The 23,077-nt window shown below is 33.2% G+C and overlaps 2 protein-coding genes across 5 annotated transcripts in view; one reads left to right on the top strand and one right to left on the bottom strand.

The window, feature by feature from the left end:
* The window catches only part of LOC139503985 (putative amine oxidase [copper-containing]), a 49,502-nt gene that overhangs the window by 13,108 nt on the left and 13,317 nt on the right, over window positions 1-23,077 (bottom strand). The window lies entirely within an intron of this gene.
* Window positions 14,648-23,077, top strand: part of LOC139503873 (uro-adherence factor A-like) — a 126,471-nt gene continuing 118,041 nt past the window's right edge. For 2 of the 4 annotated variants that reach the window (XM_071293838.1, XM_071293833.1), the window contains exons 1-3: window positions 14,648-14,763; window positions 19,430-19,550; window positions 20,797-20,900. The gene's annotated coding sequence lies outside the window, so the exon portion shown is untranslated. Of the gene's footprint in view, window positions 14,764-19,429; window positions 19,551-20,796; window positions 20,901-21,907; window positions 22,052-23,077 lie in introns of those variants that run through there. The other 2 variants (XM_071293834.1, XM_071293840.1) reach the window with 2 other exon arrangements.

Below are 23,077 nucleotides of genomic sequence, written 5' to 3'. Positions count from 1 at the left end.
ATCCCGTATGCAGGTGCATCTGGAATGTTGCTACTTAGAAATGGAAAATTCACAATTGGAAAGCTGAAATCACATCTTTTGTCGTAAAGTTTTGTTTTCAACCGACCTTCATTGTCAATTTCTAGATATAAGTCAAGATATGAGGCCGACTTAACTGTATTTGATGTATCCTTTATCTCTAGTGCGATGAAATAAATGCGTTCCACATAGTCACCAAATTTTGAGTTATTTAGTAAAAGAACATCATCTATATAGCGGAAAGAAGTGTTAAAGGACATCGCTAACTTCTTATCTTTCTTCATAAGAAGTTCCTGTACGAAGTTAGCCTCAAAATAGTAAAGAAACAAGTCGGCAAAAAGATGGGCACAATTTTTTCCCATTGGAATGCTGACAGTCTGTTGAAAAACAAGTCTTCCGAATGTAACAAATGTCGTCAATCAAGAAATCAAGCATCTTGATAATGTCAGTTTCAGAGAATTTTTTGTTTGAATCAGTGTGATTCGTTCAAAGTAGGATTTATCCCTCCATAAGACAAGTTACTTGTATCTACGTTGATCATTCTTTTTTATGAAACAAAGCAATACCAACTCTTTCAATTTGTCTTTTAGTTTGGAATGTGGAATACTTGTGTAATGTTGACAAGTTTATCAAGCAATTAATGTAGTGACTTTTACAGACAAAAACGATGTTATTTGGGGCTTTGTCTGCGGGGACAACAACATATTTATCATGGAGGTCGGATAAGAACCTAAGGAAGCAAGTGCCCGTTGTGAATGATATTAACAACGTCGTCATAGGTAAAATAGCGATAAACAGATTATCATTGCTCATCTCATATTTGGCTGACAGCTATCAGATGGTATCTATTTCAAATACATTTTCAGACGTACAAAAAAAACCGGGTGTACCTAAATGATCCGTATTAGGACCGGTGTTGTTTTTAATTTTTATCAATGATCTTCCTTTGTCTAATCCTAATCATAACACCGATTTATTTGCTGATGATAGCACCATATCAGTCATTGGACAAGACAAAAGTTGCATTGGTCAAAAATTTAATACGGTTTTACAAGATATTTTTTGCTGGTGTTATGACAATAAAACGGCTGAAAATATATCTAAAACGAAAGCTATATGTGTTGACTCTAAACAGAAGCTTTCCTTTACATCAAATGAAAACATTAATCTTGCTATGAATGGACAACAAATTAAAGAAAGTACACGTGAAAAGTTTTTTTGGTATTTTTATTGATGCATCTCAAACTTGGTCTTCTCATATCGATTATATAATCAGAAAAGTTAACTCTTCTTTAGCTAAAAAGGATTAAAGAAATATTTAAATCACAAAGCTAGACAAATGTACTATAACGCTTACGTTTTACCTCACTTAGATTATTGTTGTTCAATATGGGGAAACTGTAATAACTTTCTATTAGATAGTTTACTAAAACTGCAAAAAAGTGCAACAAGAATAATTCTAGACGAACATGGTTACACCAAACCTTCAAGCGAATTATTTCACGAATGTAACATTGTGCCGATCACACAAAGAATACTTATGTATAAGGCAAACATGGCTTTAATCCAGAATACATATGTCCAGTCTTATTTCATCAGCTTCTGCAAACCATAAATACAATACGAGATTTTCATCGTCAGATAATTTTATAATTCCAAAACCAAATACAAAGTTGTAAAAGTCTAGTTTCTCGTACACTGGACGACATCGACGACGACGGAATAATAGGATCGCTTAGTCTCGCTTTTTCGACAAAAGTCGACGGCTCGACAAAAATCAAATAGAGTATTAGAATTTAAACATAACTACACAATCTATGTACTTTTAACATAACCATGATATAAGTATTGTAATGCCATATCATAATTGTTTCAAGTTATTGTATTTTCATATTGTATTTACTCCTTTTTTTTTTTATTATTATTGAATCTGTATTGTTTATTTTTAATGTAATTATTATTGTACAAAGAGAGCCTAAAATTATTAAGATCCTTACACCTGCTCTGCAAGGTTTTTGTGGTGCTTAGGGTAGTAAGTATGGACAATTTAAAGTTGTGCTCTGTGCTCTTAAAAGATTTAGGTGACAAACCTATTTTGTTAAAAACGAAACCTTTTTTAAACCTTCAACTAGCTTTCCGAATGTCTTTTTTTATTTTAATGTTTTCTTATATTTTAAATTGTGGGTCATGAAAAGAGGCCTATAAGTTGAATTGTAAATATATATAATTTGAATTGCATTGTATTCTCTTCACCGAACCCAATTTATTAAGAAAGCTATGTATAGCCTAGACAAAACAGCTTACACCTTGTACTTATAAATAAACAAACAAATTGAAAACAACAAAAAAACTAACCTAGTCAAACCTGAAATTATCACTGAATACCCATCTCCTAACCATTAGTTTGTTTAAAGGCCACATTTATGAACTGTTGTAAGATGTTCTTTTTTTTATCTGAACACCTTTTTTCATTAACCTTTAAAGGTTGATTTTTACATGGTAAAGTTACACTACCGTCTTATGGTATGTTTGTAATTTCTTTTAAACCAGATGTATTCATAAGCACATGTCCCAAGTGAGAAGCTTGTTGTTTAGTGGTGTGTTTTTTTTTTTGTGTTGCAGTTCATATCTGCTTTTTTTCTGATTTGAAGTTAAATTAGATTTGTTTTTTCTTGTTTGAAATGTTTTATAACAGTGTTTTGGGGCCCTTAGTAGGATGCTGTCCAATAAGAGCCAAGCTTTTGTGTTGAAGGCTGTATTTTAACCGGCATAAATAAATGCATCATAATAAATTTCGCATCATATGTAACATATCTCTATGGCAACTTTGAGATGCTAATGCTTATTCAACAAGTCAATCAATAAACTATTGCGAATGTACATGAAAGGTGGTCATAGAAAGAACAGATGTATTCCGAATAACATCCGGTGTTCCGAAAGAAGTACAGACATCGTTCAATATATACTGCATTAACCCGTAAATACGTAGACTGGTCAGTTCGATAACAATATAGTGATTTCTGGTTGAATTCATTACATTAGACTTCACTCTAAAGAAAAAAAAAGGAACCGAAATCTAAAATAATTTATAATTAATAAAGGAATTAACACTTTTAAATTATCCCATTTTTAGGCAAAAACGTAATGTCCAACGTTACATTTTGTGTGCAAAAGATCGGAGTTCCGTTTCTTTCCTCCGATCATCGTAAAACCTCATAGAAGTATTGCTATTGTTATAGTTATTTGTGTGTTAATGCAAAATCAATATCACTGAAACCGTAATCCGAAAAGGTTATTTTTGAAAACAGTCTGAAAAATGTCCAAGCATATGCAATGTTACTTTAAAAGAGGGACATAAGATACCAAAGGGACAGTCAAACTCATAAATCTAAAACAAACTAACAACGCCATGGCTAAAACTGAAAAAGACAAACAAACAACAGTACAAACGACACAACATAGAAAACTAAAGAATAAACAACACGAACCCCACCAAAAAACTAGGGGTGATCTCAGGTGCTCCGGAAGGGTATAAATCCTGCTCCACATGCGGCACCCGTCGTGTTGCTTATGTGATTACAAATCCGGTAAATAGTCTAATTCGGTAGGTCACATTCATGAAAGGGAAGGGTATTGTAGTTACGACGTAAGGAACATATCCTATATCATTTGTGAAACGGTTATTCCATAACGGTCAACCAACTCGTGATGGCGTCCGTAAAATTTACGAAGGGATGGTTTCAACTTCACCATTTGGAACTCTTGGTTTAATAGCTTCCTTGTGAGCAGCAACCCTCTATCAAGAAAATCATGATAGGAAATGCAAGCACGGGAATATCGTATCAATTGGGAGATATATACCCCGTATTCAGGTGCTGCTGGAATGTTGCTACTTTGAAATGAAAAGTTCATAATTGGAAAGCTGAAATCATCTCTTTTGTCGTAAAGTTTTGTTTTCAACCGACCTTCATTGTCAATTTCCAGATGTAAGTCAAGAAATGAGGCCGACTTAACTGTATCTGTAGTATCCTTTATCTCTAGCTCGATTGGATAGATGCGTTCCACATAGTCACCAAATTTTGAATTATTTAGTGAAAGAACATCATCTATATAGCGCAAAGTAGAGTTAAAGGATATTGCTAACTTCTTATCTTTCTTATAAAGTATAATTCGGGTTTGTGCATTTATACCGTGAAATTGAAAAAGCTCAGAGGAAAGATATTTAATATATTTTAAAAGTCTTATGGCTATCTTGTCTTAACGAAAAACGCTGTAATTTCTTTATAATTACACCTTATATAAGAAAGCCAGATTTTGATTGGTTGATAGCCAGTATTTTTCGCATATCCTAATATGTTTTCCTCACTTCAAACGAATTTGCCTGTTTTTTACCACTGCCGCTGAGTTTGCCTTAAATACCATGATATTTGCCATTTTGGATATTCCTTTTTTATCCTCGCGAGCGTCTTCCCGCCAAAATTTATTCGGAACATTTCTAACTTTATCACGTTTATTAAAAGACAACATGGTTAAGCACTACTTTTTGAGTTAAACCGAATACTTTTACAACAAAAATGTCATATATGAAGTGGAAAAAAGACGTCTATACAAATGAACGATTCATGATAGTGCAACAATGACGTTTACTACAAAATGGGCTAAGCGCGAGAAGATTATGCATTGATACAAATCAGAATTAAGGAACTAAATGGGTCTTTCAACGTCAATCTTTAAAGACCCAAATGTAGCAAAACACTTATCATACCTCCATGACAAATATGTTATTGTCCCCGCAGATAGAGCCACAAACAACATCGTTTTTGTGTGTAAAACTCGTTACATTAACTGCTTGATAAATGAATTAGGTATTGACAATTCACTTGGAAACTCAACATATACCCTCACGACACTTACCAAACAGGAAATCCTGGATAATCATAGGTCTGTTCTATGTTCCTTTGGAATTTCAACCAAAGATGAAGAACTGGATCTTCCATCACTGTATTGGATACCTAAACTACATAAGTGTCCTTACAAACAACGGTATATTGCTGGGTCTTCCAAGTGCTCCACGAAACCTCTTTCTAAATTATTAACATCTATTTTATCAGCAATCAAAGACGGGCTTTAAAGTTATTGTGAAACTGCCTATTCTAGAGGTGGCGTGAATCAGATGTGGATACTTCAAAATTCCAAAGATCTTCTAGAGTACATACAATCTAACTCTCTTTCATCTTGTAACAGTATTAAAACATTTGACTTTTCTACTCTTTATACAAGTATTTCACATTCCAAACTAAAAGACAAATTGAAAGAGTTGGTATTACTTTGCTTCATAAAAAAGAATGGCCAACGTAGATACAAGTATCTTGTCTTAGGGAGGGATAAATCACACTTTGTAAAGAATCACTCTGATTCAAACAAAAAATTCTCCGAAACCGATATTATCAAGATGCTTGATTTCTTGATTGACAACATATTTGTAACGTTCGGAGGAAGTGTTTTTCAACAGATTGTCGGCATCCCAATGGGAACAAACTGTGCCCCTCTACTTGCCGACTTGTTTCTTTATTATTATGAGGCTGACTTCTTGCAGGAACTTCTTAGGAAGAAAGATAAGAAGTTAGCAATATCCTTTAACTCTACTTTCCGCTATATAGATGACGTTCTTTCACTAAACAATTCAAAATTTGGTGACTATGTGGAACGCATCTATCCCATCGAATTGGAGATAAAGGATACTACAGATACAGTTAAGTCAGCTTCATATCTTGACTTACATCTAGAAATTGACAATGAGGGTCGGTTGAAAACATAACTTTACGACAAAAGAGATGATTTCAGCTTTCCAATTGTGAACTTTCCATTTTTAAGTAGCAACATTCCAGCAGCACCTGCATACGGGGTATATATCTCCCAATTGATACGATATTCCCGTGCTTGCATTTCCTATCATGATTTTCTTGATAGAGGGTTACTGCTCACAAGGAAGCTATTAAACCAAGAGTTCCAAATGGTGAAGTTGAAATCATCCCTTCGTAAATTTTACGGACGCCATCACGAGTTGGTTGACCGTTATGGAATAACCGTTTCACAAATGATATCGGATATGTTCCTTACGTCGTAACTACAATCCCCTTCCCTTTCATGAATGTGACCTACCGAATTAGACTATTTACCGAATTTGTAATCACATAAGCAACACGACGGGTGCCACATGTGGAGCAGGATCTGCTTACCCTTCCGGAGCATCTGAGATCACCCCTAGTTTATGGTGGGGTTCGTGTTGATTATTCTTTAGTTTTCTATGTTGTGTCATGTGTACTATTGTTTTTCTGTTTGTCTTTTTAATTTTTAGCCATGGCGTTGTCAGTTTGTTTTAGATTTATGAGTTTGACTGTCCCTTTGGTATCTTTCGTCCCTCTTTTCTAGCGATAACTTTTCATATCACGAGTCTCCGCTGCGAAAGGAAATTATTGGTCGGCAAGATCAAAGAAAAATTTCGTAAAATAGCGATAATGGTATACAATGAAGAATATAAAAGTCAGATGTACATCATCCTATTGTGTTAGTGTCGTTTTCAATGATATAGAGAGGAATGCCACCATATAAATGAAAAATCACATCAATAAAGAACTTCATATAAATGTTAGATTATGTATATTTGTTAATTGCATATTACAAGATACAATCAATACAAAACAAACAGAAAACTTTCAAACAAATGCAAAAAAATGTCTGAATAATTGTCGCTTCCCAAACCAAAATTAGTTAACACATCGAATATCGAAAATAGCATACAGTATCCCTTAAGTATTGTAGAAACAAAAGCTAGCTAATATGTCATTGGGTAATAAAATAAGTGTTAGTAAACCACATAATCCCACTTGTTAAGAGAGGCATGTATAAACGTGACATGATGTAATTAACGCGCAAACAGCGCTTACTTTTGTTTATTCTTCAACAGGGAGGCTATAATCAAGTTTCCGGATAATTTACTCTAATATTTTCAATCAAAAAAGCATTTATCAGTTACCTTTATCACCACGTTTATTTTTTTAAACTGTACAAATAACATGTTTGAGATTGGTTATCTAACAAAAGGGACGTTAGTATTGAAAAAAAAACATGTTCATTTGACAACCAAACTTCAGTGTCAATAAAGTCATCGTAGACAGCAGGCTTAAGAATTGTAGACGCCAGACGAGAGTTTCTTCTACAAAAGACTCGCCAGTGGCGCTTGAATCAAAAAAGTTTAAAAGGCCAACTAATGTACATATTTCAAAAACATTTAGGGCACAAAATTACGAATGGTTTAGCTAGAGACATATCTAGTTAATATGTCTCTGGCTTTGCAGCTGCTAAGTAAAAAATCTTTAGTAATAAGAAAAATTCAAAGTTTTGTTACTATTATCACGGCCGACACTCGGCTAACCGAGAGATAGGTCGGTTAATCTATATTGAGTATGCGGCTATATCGGCGGTTGGTCTGTTAATCGGGTTGGTTATACGTCTGTTAAGAGTAAAACGCACAATTTTAATATTAAAATCTATTTAATATACAGATTCAAGGTACATTATAAGAATCAAATCAAAAAAAGAAAAATGTCTGACAAAATGATATACATTTTCTAACTGTAAAAACATTTCATAGTCTGCGCAGTTTTCAGTAAAACTGAAAGGCGTCGCGCAAGTATGTAGTATTTATGCTTATACGCATAGCAATTTTTGTAATGAAAGGCGAAAAAAAAACAATTTTAGATATCATTTAAAGGACACAAAATCGTACATTGGTTCTAAAATATAAATTGAAATTAGTAAATATTTCATAATTGTAATATAACGTGAGTAATACCACGTTTTAGTGAACATTATGGGAATAAAGTCTGTTAATGGGTTGGACAATTGAAATTGTGTCAGTTAAGAGTTATTTAGCCACGACAATAGTTGTGCTACCTTCATATTTTCCAGCATATTTTCCCTTTGAAAAAGTTAAGAATGAGATGCTCTTGAGTAAAAAAAATGACAATACGCTGCAACAGTATCCTTCTAGTAAGAACATTTTTATTTTGACTTCCTTTGCATTTTATTAAGGGGTGTGTCACTTCAATATATGGATATGGATTGCTTGCTAGAATATGCATGAATCTATTATTAACGTTTTCTTCTGCCTTAATTTTTGTGTCTGTTCAAAGTAGCACGTTCTCAAATCCGTCCGAAAGTGTCTTTCTAATACAACACAGGGGACATATAACGTGTTGTCGTTCTCATATGCACATGATATTTGTCACTGGACGTTAAACTCTAAATCTACAACATCATCCGATTAGTTCTTTTCTTCTATTACTGAATCATCTGTTGTTTACAAATCAGTCTAAAGAAGTAAATGGAAAGGAGCGAATGCAGCTACATTTGGTTATCTTAAGTTTTAATTCATTTTATTCCGTTTAGTTCCTTTTTACATAAGTGCAGAGGAGAACTGCAGTTGTCCGCATGTAAACTTTTAGCATTTATTACCAATATGAGTATACATAGCAATCCGTTACTGTTTCAACACCCAGGGGTGTTTCATGTCTTTATTCTCAAACAGTTATTATTTTTTTCTATCTTTTTTTTTATTAATGCATCACTTCCTACTATCCTTATCTATTATTCTATATATTCTGTGTTTCCATCCAGATTCTCATGTATACAATGAGGGTCCGGATTGGTGGTGTTGTTTATTTCTATATTCTTTAAATTGTCTGTTACTTTTCTCTACATTTTATTTTATCTTACTCATTATAATTTCTTTATCCTTTATATATTCTAGCATCCCAATATATTTTACTTACTGATGTTAAGTTACATTACGACGTGTATCTCTGATTTATATACTAGTTAATACCAATTTAGATACAAATTAGTGTCATTCATGACAACCTAAACAGAATCCACATGATATATGCGACCATTCTTGGATGAAATCAATATGCATAGATTATAACATGCCCTTCTCTATATATTATCCCTGGTATCATCCCGAGACTCCAATATCGGCCTCGGGGCTTTAGCCGAGGGCCAATATGGGTCGAGGGATGATACCAGGGCAAATATGGTAAAACATGTTATAATTTTTACTAGAACACACCCGCGAAATCGCGGGCATATACAGCTTGTGAACTGTTGTATGATGATTTTTTGTAAAAGATATTATGTATGGAGAATTATATAAAAGGTATCTCCCTTTTTCCAAAGTCCGATATTTGTTTCCTTTCTGTTAAATACAATTATATTCGTGTTTCTGGCCTACGACCACAATTATTCTTCTCCTTTTCTACAATGCTTCTTTTGGTAAAAGTCAAATCAAATTAAAAAAATTGCACCGTTTCAAACATGAAATAAATGTAACTGCTTATATATAGACCATTATTAGCCTAAAAAATATGCTTCTAGGACAATCCATCAGTGCTTTTTTTAGAGCCTTATTAACATGCCAATGGTATGATTTGAATCATGTATAAATGACTAATACCGACTAAGGCTAATTTGAGGGGTTGTCGGAGGGGTCCTGATCCCGAAATCCCGGGCTTAAAACTATGAAATACCGAGACGCAGAATTTAAAGAAATTCATATCCCGAAATCGAAAAATATATTCCAGGATCCCGTAAGGATCAATCCCCAAATCCCGAGCTTACAAACATCCGATCCCGACGCCCTAAACACCATGATATGGAGAACGCTCTGATTGGCTTATCTATTTTTCATTTTTGTTATCTATCATACGATTGGTTGTATTTGTGCATGTTTTAAACCGGAAGTCTTGTCTATGACTAAAAGTCAATCTGATGACGGAATCATATCCGGACTCCTTTTTTGTCGTTTTTCTCCCAAAATAACTCAATCTGAATAATCATAAGAATGGATGACAAATGCGACTATGCATGTTACCTATCGGACACAGAGGCATGATGATTGATTTATTGTGGAAGGAAGAGAAGCGAAAATGAGGTCTTCTCGTTTAATAGTATAGAAGCTATTTATCACATATTTAAGTGTTGCAGAAAAGAGGGAAAACAAGTTCAATTATAACAATTTAATGAAACATAACAGGTAAATCTTAAAAATTTATCCGTATCCGTAACAAATATGTGATAAGATATAAATAACACATAGCTGAGAGGGGGATGGAGCAGATAGGGTCCCGAGAAAACATTGTCAACCGCGGCGAAGCCAAGGTTGACAATGTTTTTTCGAGGGATACCGATCTGCTCTATCACCCTCTCAGCTATGTGATATTTGATTTATTATATTGAATGTCCTATCATCATTTTCTTTAACAGATGAGTTTTATTATAAAGTATTTTCTATGTAGTCACGTACTTGACAGCATAACGGGTATTTGAAAAATCATCAGAGGTGAAGTAAATAGACAATAGTAGTGCATTGACTTGACATATCAACGATAAAAGGATTAGGCCCGAAACGGGAAAAAAGCAGTCTGCTATCAAGAAAAAAAATATTTTCAATTGTTGTTATTTTATTATTGTTATTTATTTTATTTAAATTTTGGGTAAATACCCCTTTCAAAAGGCCTCATATCTGGCTGAGAAATATACTACACAATGAACATGATGAAAGGTACATCAACAGTTGAAACCTTTCGATGGTGAACGAATGCGTTTAATATCAACAATAAGCATAATACACAATGATTTATAGGTTTTAAAGTTAAAATATTAACAAGTGAAATACGTTTTCCCAACAATTGTAAAAGAAATAAGTTTGAGTCGTTCCACGCTTCGTTGTATAGTAAATTAGAACTTTAAGCATTGTCTATAAAATAACTTGATGTAGATTCAATTCATTGTCGTTTAAACTGCCGATTTTTGATTGATCTAGCCGAGAGGGTGACATTCCAAAAAATTGTCACCCGCTCAGCCATGTGATAGAGTAAATTAACACCTTCGTATTAGGCAATCAAAATATGGCATTTTAACATGATGTATAATAATACTTTAATATTACACTTTTTTTATATCAGTTTTCAATATTCATGGCCTAAATTCATTGTTCATGTCAGTGTTTCCGTATATGTTATCTTTCATTGCTCATGTGTTGTTTCCGTATATATTATGTTTCATTGCTCATGTGTTGTTTCCGTATATTTTAGCCGCTCGTCTTGAGCCTACCCATTTGATCCGATAACACCCCATACAGCAATAAAATTATACTTTTATTGCCATTCATAACTCTTAACAGACCAATTAACAGACCGAGTTTTATATCCGACCCATTAACAGACCAGGTTTTAAATAAAGATTGATTTATGTCACCAAAATACAGATTTTTGTGTAGATTTTTCACACAATGATATCAATTTGGTTGACAAACATAATGCCTGTCTTTGTTCGATGTTCAAATTATCGCAAGCAAGTAAATTCAACCAACGTGTCTTTTTGTGTACATCTTGTGTGTGTAAAATGTGTATAAATTTATTGATGTGAGTTCGTGGTCTAGTGGTTAAGACCGATGGCTACAGTGCTGAAGGTCCCGAGTTCGATTCTCACTCGGGGTGCTAAAAATATCAGTACATCAGAAGGGTAATTTTCACCCTCTCACACACATCTCTGGTACCCACACCGGAGTTTAAACTAGAATGGGTACATAGGGGGCCTCGGTTGGTCAAAGTTGTCCCCTACTTTGACCAGGAGATCAATCTTCTGATATCTCTCTGGTTTGTCTGTTTCCACCGAGTGGCCCGGTGGTTCTCTCCGAGTACTTCGGCTTCCTCCACCATAATAACAGACTTCCCGGTGTCCTACACGCTCCCTTGGGCGGTGTTGGGTGGGGATTGTTCTGGTGGTGGGATAATATTGTAAAGGACACATCTCCATTAATCCTTAGGGAGTGTACATGGATCCGCTGTACCCTTGCAGTCAATCAAGGGGTGCGTCTACATTGGCGGAATCTCGAGTACATACATACATTGATGAGTAACACGCCTTTTCATTTTATAGATCGTACATCGAAGCTAGAAAAATAATAATTACACCACTGGATTCAGTACATTGAATTGTTTTGTTAGACATGAATATTTTTTATGTTAAACATATATTTAAAAAGTTATACAATGAAACATGGAGAATTTTCAATGATTTCCTCGATAACACATGATTAACAGACTTTAACCAACCCGATTAACAGACCCACCGCCGATATAGCCACATACTCAATATAGATTAACCGATCAATCTCTCGGTTAGCCGAGTGTCGGCCGTGATTATGAAAATTTAAGTCAACTTGGAAAATATTATATTAGTTGCTATACTGTACTGTTTGGGAATATTACGAATAGCGTTTTATGTTAAATTGTAGAAAAGGTATGCACTTGTATAACTAATAGTTATCAAAGGTACCAGAATTATAATTTAGTACGCCAGACGTAAAACTGTCCAATCACAACACGTAGCACAATTCATATTAAATTGAAGTAAATGAATAAAAATGCGCAGTGACATATATGTGTATATGTCTCTGATATGCGTCATAAATTCAAAACTTGAATCAACATCCAGTGCAAGAAAAGAACGGGTAAATCAATTCTAAGTTAAGTATTTAACAGATAAACAATATGATACAAGCATGTATGCAGATCAAAATTGTTTATCAGTATAAAATCTTAAACTTAGAAAAAAAAGCATACATGTTAACCAATGTATGTTAAAATCATTTGATTAAAAACAGTACATTAAACTCAATAAGTCATGTAGGATAATCTGTATCAGGTTCGATATTTTTTATTATAACTTTGCGTCCGTCATCCGTCGTCGTCGTCCGGCGTCGTCTGTTAACTTTAAAAAAAATCTTCTCCTCTGAAACTATTTGACCAAATTAACCCAAACTTGGCCACAATCATTATTGGGGTATTTAGTTAAAAAAATGTGTCCGGTGACCCGGCCAACCAATCAAGATGGCTGCCATGGCTAAAAGTAGAACATAGGGGTAAAATGCAGTTTTTAGCTTATAGCTGAAAAAGCAAAGCATTTACAGCAATCTAACAGGGGTAAATTGATTTATCAGGTCAAGATCTATCTGCCCTGAAATTTTCAGATGAATCAGACAACCCGTTGTTATGTTGTTGCCCCTGAATTGGTAATTTTAAGGAAATTTTGCTGATTTTGGTTATTATCTTAAATATTTTTATAGATAGAGATAAACTGTAAACAGCAATAATGTACAGCAAAGTAAGCCCTAAAATTAAGTCAGCATGACTAAAATGGTCAATTGACCCCCTAAGGAGTTATTGTCCTTTATAGTAAATTTTTAACAATTTTCATAAATTTTTACTAACATTTTCCACTGAAACTACTGAGCCAAGTTCATTATAGATAGATATAATTGTAAGCAGCAAGAATGTTCAGTAAAGTAAGATGTACAAACACATCACCATCCCCAAAACATAATGTTGTCATGGATCCATCTGCTTCCTTTGTTAAATATTCAGAGCCTCTAGTTTTTGTATATAGATGTTTTGTTATTCTTTGTGTGTTTTTATCCGTACTTGTTTTGTTGTTCTCGTGATTAATGAGTGCACTAGTATGTTTGTCATTTTCCCATTTAAATAACAACTTGTGTTCACAACAGTTTTCAAACTTTGTACTAAGGAGAGCCCAGTGCATTTAGTCTAAACAGGTCAATTATGCAATTCCCCTTTTTGAAGTTTTACCATCTTTCTATGTCTGCCATGCATGCTTCTGGTAACGAGTACCTTAGCGAAGTCAACGTTCTAATCGCATTGGCATCCTTCATAAAGCAACGCAAAATAAATACCCCTATTCACCTAATCTTTTTCAATTGGTACATTTTAGATGGTACTTTTCGTCCTTCAATTCGGTGAAACAACTTTGAAAACCGACCTATTATAATGGTCTGTTACCATGGTTACGGCAGCTAGCTAGATCATGAGTATGCATGACCTGTTTTAAGTTTTACTTTGAGAAAATCGATCTTTTCAAGTGTAATTTGAATTAAATACGAACATCTGGTGACCCATTGGTGGCCTTTTGCTGTTATCTGCTTTTTGTTCGGGTTGCTGTCTCTTTGGTATATTCCCCATTTCTATACGGCTCAATTTTATTTGAAACTACATTTGAAAATTAAAAGAATAAAAAAGAAACGATCAATGCAGACAAAATTTCTATATGTTTTCTTGATTGCTTTATTTTAATTGGAGGATCGATTAATAGATAATGTAGGTAGGTATGGAGCCATTATTCCAACGACTGTGCTAAATATAGACCCTCACGGCAAGATAGTCAAGGTAATTAAATGTCACCCTCAATATGAAGCTGCCAGAGACATTGGATTTACTATGCGTAGTACCTGTAGGTATATTAAATTGTCACTCACTGCTCAAGTTGTCGGAGAATAGAATGATTGTACTTTCAACGGAATTATCAGTTTGATTTCGTAATACCATCACATGAACATGAACAAATATGAAGATTTGTAGGCCATGAATACAACAGTAGTTTATTACACCAATGAAGACATTCTTTTCTCTACTTGGGGCAAGGATTGACATTTTCAGTCCATGCTCGGGATTATCAATTCATTTTTTAGCTACAGGATACGTTTTTTTTTGGCGGGAAATATCTAGGACGCTGAGCAGCATCTGCAGTCTGAGAAAATAATAATGATCATGACATGGTAGTTATCCGCCGAAACATGTCATTTATCATAAACATTTGTCAAAGACAAAGGTATTTTGATACTCCATAACAGTAAGCAAAAACAGCTTATTGGATTCACACTATACATGAGGCCCCTCATGGCATGCCAATTAATTAATCACTCCTCTGAAACTATTTCAGTATTTGGTCAAAATTAACCAAACTTAGCCACAATCATTATTAGGGTATTTTGTTTAAAAAATGTGTGCAGTGACCTGGCCAACTAACCAAGATGGCCGCCATGACTAAAAATAGAACATAGGGGTAAAATTTAGATTTTGGCTTATAAAAGCATTTAGAGCAAATCTGACAAGGGGTTAAACTGTTTATCAAGTCAATATCTATTATTAAATTGACCTTACCGGATACTGGAAATCCTATGTTCTATGTTCCCACCTTTAGACGATCAGGTTTCTATTTCAGAACAGATTTTTTTTACGTTTTTCGTTTCTATTGTGAGGGAATATAAATGTAGGGTTAGGATAGACGTGGGATTCAATGCAAAATATTATTTGTCGCCAGCTGGGTGATCAAGAAGAATGATATATTTGCCCAGCTGAAAATCTGGTCACATTGGGCAACTGGGCCACCTTTGAAAAAAAAATCAGGGCGGGCGGGGATGAAAATCTATCAATTAATTTTGATTGGCCTAAGCAGGATAATGATCTTTAATCACAAAATAAAATAAATAAAAATTATAACACGTATGAAAATAAGCTTAACCATTCATATCAAAAACTTAATATAAATGTGACAACTTTCCATCCAAGTCACAATTTATAAAAGTAAACCATTATAGGTCAAGGTATGGTCTTCAACACGGAGCCTTGGCTCACATTGAACAGCAAGCTATAAAAGGCCCACAAATTTTGAATGTGAAAACATTAAAACGGGAGAACCAACTGTCTAATCTATAAAAAAAAATCAGGACGGGTGGGCGGGGGATGAAAATCTATCAATTAATTTTTATTGGCCCAAGTAGGATAATGATCTTCAATCACAAAAACTAAATAACAATTGCAACAGGTACGAAAATAAGCTTAACCATTCATATCAAAAACTTAATGCCAATATGACAATGTATGACAACTTTCCATCCAAGTCAGAATTTATAAAAGTAAACCATTATCGGTCAAGGTATGATCTTCAACACGTAGCCTTGGCTCACATAGAACAGCAAGCTATAAAGGGCCTTAAAAATTTACTGAAAATAATGTGAAACCATTCAAACAGGAGAAGTAACTGTCAAATCTATATATAAAAAAAAACAAGAAACGAGAAACACTTATGAACCACACCAACAAACAGTTTTACTGAACATCAAATTCCTGTGGATTTAGGTTGAATTATTCCCCTTTAATGGTGTTTTAAATTATTTCATCTGACCACAGGACAGGTCTGCTTGGGAAGCTTTTGCTATCATTTGGCATCAATCTATATAATGTTTTGTCACTTGAACCAAAAGCTATCAACATTTTTTGTTATCTGCCTTTTTCAAGTTTTTGAATGTTTTGCAATTAAATGCAAATGATGAGTATTTAAATTAGGTTTCTTCAATGAAGCAACAGTACATTATTTGATCTTATTCAGTGGATTGATACTTGGGTATATGTGGACAATATATTAGTAAATATATATATATATGTTATTAATTAATCTTATTCTTTTAGATTTTGTAAGCTCCTCTAAATCTAAGGTCTGCTTGATCAGGTTTTGTTATCACAATAAAAAAAAATATATGCATCAATGTTTGTCAGGTCAATGTCAGAATGATATCATTTTTTTTTGTATTCCACATGAAACAATTGAAGGGTTCAGGAAACCTTGCCTCTCCAGTTTGTAGGCCTCATACCAAAAAGTTGATATAATATAAGTGTATCGCTCTAGGTTCCTGGCTCATGTCATAAAAATATAGCCTAGAGTCAATAGGTCAGAAATATAATCATAAAATTTTATATTTTCTTAATTAATATATGTAAACAAACTCCTTTATTAACAAATGATTAAGGCTTTGTGTTATAAATTATTATTCTATAGATTTAGTTAAGATACACTACATGTCTGGTTATTGGGGCATGGCAACTGATTGTTGCAAATTCCTATTGATGAAGATGTTTTGACTTGTTGAAATATGATAAGTACTTTTCTACAATGGTACAAAATGCTGACTGGCTTTTTTTGTTTTTTTTGTTGATAAGTAAATATAATTTTCAATTCAAGGTTATGTATATGGACCATAATTTGCTATTTGGCTCCGTTTCCTATAACTATAGAAAAGTGATAAAATGTGAATTACTGTAAGAAAAGTTGTAACTACATCTAAAGATGCCATTATTTTTATCAACATACAAGTGTGTGCTACTCTTCCCTAGAAAAAAAATTGAAATTAACAAATTTCAAAGATTATACGACCGTATTTGTGTTGTTTCTCGCGTTACTTTTCGCGTCCGAAGTGCATAACGCTGACTAATTTATAGATAATCGTCACCGACAAATTCGTAATTTTTGCTTTAAAATAACTAAGAACATCGACCAATAAGAATAGTGAGAAGAAAATGACGAGATTTATAAGTATTTCTGTAGCAGGTGTAAGAACACTGTCGTTATTTTGGTTTCCCATTTCGTAACGCACATTTGAGATGGTTTAATCTGCTTTGTTGTAAAAGAATTCTTTGCAACAATATGCAAATACGAACTCTCGCGAGATGTTCAAACAGGTAAATCAGAGATGATTTACATTCTTGTTTTGTCCTTCGTAATAATTAAGTTAGAAAATGACGTTATCGTTATGCGTTACATTTCACACGAAACAGAAGTCCATTTATTTATTAAAATTGTTTTTGTCGTTAAGTTCTAATCATTTCCGGTCATACGTGAAACATGTGACTAACATGTGATCACGCCCTTACAGCCGGATATACGAAATACTAGGTCTAAACATTGTATTTGTTTCCAACGGGATGTAAGCAAACATAATCTGTAGGCTTGTTTCATCTTGTTTAAAAAAGGAAAATACAATTGTCAAAGAGATTGCGCCGGGGGTCTATTATTTTTCCTATGTGCATAATGTTACATACGATCTTGTGTGAAAATAAATGCCCAATGACTTGACAAAATCGATTTCAGATTTGACCGACGTTTTAACACACTTCGTTTCCCAATAATGATGTAAAGGGTCCTTGGAAAATTCAATCGAAATTACGTCTCCTATCATGGTGCCGATGTTCGTTGGATTGATTTAGCTTCAGCAGTAAATATTACTGGATATTTTAGGTGAATAAAGATAATTTAATAAAAAATACATGTTAATGTACCGTTACACTTGGAATGTACAAAGTTGGTATCTTTGTCACAATTTTTAATTAATTTTTTTTATTCATGTTCTGCAAACACTTATCAGAAACGCAATAAACTTGTCAAAGGAAAAGTAAACTTTTACCATGCATGACTTGAAAGGAAGTACTTTATTGATTTTAGCCCACTAAAGTAGGTTAAAATATGGAAACCATGTAGATGGTGTACAGGTCACAAATATCACATGGTGCCTATTTTAAAGATGCTAATTCCAAGTTAAAAGTTGTTTTCTTTACTGGATTTAAAGAATTTTACATTACCAATGATTTGGAATAAATTGTATATAACTGGAATTTCAAAACCAAATATAAATACATTTTTTTGGCTAAAACATCAAGATACAACGATTATGGTATCCTGTATCAATGAAGAAAATACTGAAATTCCTGAATAAATTGTACTAATTGTTTTCAAAACAAGCACATATTTAGGAGTTTTATAATACTGTTACATTTAAGATGGATTTTAAGAAAAAGTATACTGTTCAGATCATTTTAAGCAGATTTTGCAATAAAATAAAACTAAAAAAATGCTTTCGGTTTCTTATGGTTTCCTGTCGCGTTTAAAAAAACCTTTAATTTAACATTGAAAATAGATTTTAAATATTAACATGAAGCAAGTAACACTAGTAATGGTGTTCATTTATGTCTTTTGAAATATATTGTGCAAAATAAAGAAAATATAGATTGGTTTCCTGTTTTGTTTCCTGTCACCTAAATGGTGAATCAAAATGTATTAATTTTTTCTCGAAAAACTCAATTGTTCCATTAATACTATTCTAACATCAACACAACCCACAGAATAAAAGTTAAAGTTTTAGAACTTATAAAAAAGGATACAAAAAGAAACCAAAGGCCGAATACCAAATTATGGTCCATATTTATAGCCATATATATTCATAATATTTGCATAACCGTTAAAAGATGTACTAGGAAATCATTATTATTTGTGGGATTCCAATTTTAGTTGACTTCGTGGGAAAAAAGTAAAATCACAAAAATACTGAACTCCGAGGAAAATTCAATCGGAAAGTCCCTAATCACATGGCAAAATGAAATGACAAAACACATCAAACGAATGGACAACAACTCATATTCCTGACTTGGTACATGTTGACCACAAACTTAAATTTTGAAAACAAAAAAAAAGATTTTTATTAGGTTGGCATGCATACTATAAATGGCAAAACCACAAAATCAGATATCCATTAAAATACAATTTCCCCTCAATCCACAAAAATTGTTTCCCATGAAAATAAGTGAATCCACAGTATGCTTTTATACATTTTGTAAGTCAATAAACTGTTGGACAACAATCAGTTAGTATATATTTTGTCCTTCAGGCTTTGTCAGGATTGGAAAACATTTCACTAGGGTCTGAATGGGAGTTTACAGACAAAAGAAAAATGAAAAGAGAAATATGAGACAAAAACAGGAAAAGAGAAAAATGGCCTAAAATTACTGGTAAAGTATACAAAATACCTTCCCTCATAATGTCAAATAAGATAACTGGTTTATAAATTATGTGTATCTAAAATGATATTTTTAGCTTAATTTAGATAGGATTTTAAAGCATCCATGTACAAAAATCTTCATCTCTGAAACTATTTGACTAATTGGAACAAACGTAGCCACAATCACCCTTTATTATAGACCTTCTTCCAATGATCCTGCCTGTCAACCAATTTGTCTGCAATGACTGATAATAAACAATTAAGAATCAAATGCTTCTTTTTGTAACTTCATTGGGGTGTAAAAGCGTTGACCGAAGTACATTTTGTATGAAGCGTGGAAGCACTTGATTGTAGAACCTTGTGTCATCTTTATTGTGTAATCAATGTTAATTTCAGAAGGACGCGTTATTGGTGTTTGCCATTCAAAATAACTCTATCAAAATGAAACATACATTTAATGTTATCATATAGGTATGAAATGCTAGTAATTGTCTTATATCTTGAAAACTATTTAATATGTTAGAAAGAGAAAATCCATGAAACATTTTCACCAATTCATGAAAAAAACATGGTTTGAATCTACAATATATGATCCTTTACATGACAATGTATTTTAATATACAGCTGAAGGAAGCCTCTGAGTGTGGAAGTTTCTCGCTGCATTGAAGACCATTGGTGGCCTTCAGCTGTTGTCAGCTCTATGGTTCGGTTGTTGTCTCTTTGACACATTCCCCATTTTCATTCTCAATTTTATTAAAAGTGAAAATCCATGAAAAACATTTTTTCACCAATTCATGAAAAAAAATAAAATGTGATAGCTACAGTATATGATCCTTACAATCTACCTAACAAATCAAGGTTAGGTTGACTATTGTAACCTCGTATATAACCAGATTCATAATCCACCCACAATGGCCATTCATACATGTAATCTAACAAAAACACACATTTTAACCCTTATCAAAACTCTTCTCAACTACTTCAGTCAATTGTTGTAAGGTCCAGGGTTACGTTAAATAAAGTATGAATTTTAAACTTCAAATCACTCTTTATAAGACTTTATGTAAATAAAAGCTTAATTCTGTTGAAAGCACTACTTCAAAAATATTTCAAGCTCTTATGATTTATAAGAAAGCATAATATTTAGAATAAATTTACATTTTATTATGTTGTAAAATTTTAATTCAGCATGGTATAGTTAAAATAGTTGATGAATGTTTGATTAAATTTCTTAATGTTCAAATTGTCAATTTTAGGCATGGAATTTATACATGGTGCTGACGTCACATTAGCTATTATTGGGAGAAGAGAACTTATGAACTTATCATGAATCTAACAATAAATATATAACAGGTACAAGGTAATAGTACTACAAAAGTAAAAGAGAGCCCCCGAAAAAAGATCAATGGATTTTTTTTTATGTTTAAATACTGTTTTGGCGTAAAGTATCATCTGACGTCCATTCTCACTGAACTAGTACACAATTTTGTTTAGGGTGTGTGATTTTTTTCTCTGTGCTGAAGACCCATTGGCTGTCTGCATCTGTGTTTTATGCCCCACCTACGATAGTAGAGGGGCATTAGGTTTTCTGGTCTGTGCCTCCTTCCGTCCGTGCGTCCTTCCATCTGTCCGTCCGTCTGTTCGTCTGTCCGTCTGTTCGTCCGTCCATCCCATTTCAGGTTAAAGCTTTTGGTCAAGGTAGTTTTTGAAGAAGCTAAAGTCTAATCAACTTGAAACTTAGTACACATGTTCCTTATGATATGATCTTTCTTATTTTAAAACAAAATTAATCTTTTGACCCAATTTTCATGGTCCACTGAACATAGAAATTAAAAGTGTGAGTTTCAGGTTAAAGTTTTTGGTCAAGGTAGTTTTCAATGAAGTTAAAGTCCAATCAACTTGAAACTTAGTACACATGTTCCCTTTTGGTTGATCAATTTACTTTTAAGGCCAAATTAGATTTTTTACCCAATTTCACGGTCCATTGAACATGGAAAATGATTATGCGAGTGGGGCATCCGTGTACTTTGGACACATTCTTGTTGTTCTTTGGTTCGGTCTGTTCACAAGCCTTTGGAAAATATATATGTACTTCTCATAAATAAATGGTTTAAAAATACCCATAAAATCCACCAAAATAGATATGTTTAGGCATAATTTTCTATTATGGAAATAAGGATTGATCACACAGTTTACAGCTTCATGTCCTCTGGTTATTTTCAAGTTACGTAATCCTATTTTGATTACACTCTATGCACAAAGCAATACAGTTTTTGCAATGAAAAGTGCATAATTTTCCTTCCGTAATCTAGATAAATGAACCAAGTTATGCCAGAAGCTATTTGATTTAGAGTTTTATTTTATTCTAACATGACCATGAATGTTTGTGTAATCATTAAGTGTAGTGATGCAGACATCACCAAATACATCATGAAAGTGGTAAGATATCAGCTTTTCTTTGTTTAATACTTTTAGTGATTCTACACCATTGCATATTTTTACTTGAAACAGGTAAGGCAAATTAAATATCAGCTGATAAGAGGACTGTCCTATAATTTATAATTGTCATAAGTAATTAATATGAAAAAGAAGATGTGGTATGATAAGTAATGAGACAACACTACAAAAGAGTCTAAATGACACAGAAATGAACAGCTATAGGTAACTATACGTCTTCAACAATTAGCAAAGCCCATACTGCATAGTCAGCTATAAATGGCCAAGAATTATTCTGATAGGAGGATGTGGAATAGATATTTCAAAGAGAAGTTTCTGGGTGATCGTTGGGAAATATTCTGAGTAATTATCTTTGGCTTTTTATCTATCTTATATATAATAAATAATATAATAAATACAATATTTATAGAGCGCATTATATAATGACAAAAATTACTCTAAGCGCTTCACATTAAAAAATATATAAAATACAAAAATACATAAATCATAGATTACAAAGCACTATCTTAAAAGAATTAAACAAGCAAATAAAAATTTATAAGATACTTATAAAAGAAATAAAAATGCATGTACTCTAAAATATATAAAACTGTCTAAAACTAATGCAGTCAATTAAAAGTATATAAAAACTACAAGAAATCCTTAAAAGCAGTCCGAAATAAATGAGTCTTGAGTTGCTTTTTAAAAACATCTAAGGAATTTACACTCCGTAAAGACGGTGGCAAATTGTTCCAGAGTGTAGGCGCAGCCTTGTCAAAACGCCTCTCACCGTAGCTTTTCGTTCGAACGTCATTTGGAGGATGAAGGAGCATACTATTTTCCGACCTGAGGGATCTACTTGGCTTGTATGGCGTAATTAAATTTTGAAGGTAACTCGGAGCCTTGCCATGCTGTGCTTTGTACACATATAAAATAAGTTTGTATTGGCAACGGTAATGTATGGGTAGCCAGTGTAACGAAATTAAAACAGGTGTAAATGAGTCAAATTTCCTTTTTCGTGTTATCAAACGTGCTGCTGTGTTTTGTACCCGCTGCAATTTACTGATAATGTTGGTGTTAGTACCGTACAACAATGCATTG

The sequence above is a fragment of the Mytilus edulis genome, chromosome 14, assembly GCF_963676685.1.
Source record: "Mytilus edulis chromosome 14, xbMytEdul2.2, whole genome shotgun sequence".
In the NCBI taxonomy this organism is placed as follows: Eukaryota; Metazoa; Mollusca; class Bivalvia; order Mytilida; family Mytilidae; genus Mytilus; species Mytilus edulis.
Note: the sequence above shows the minus strand (reverse complement) of the source record. Positions and strands in the feature narration are given on the sequence as shown.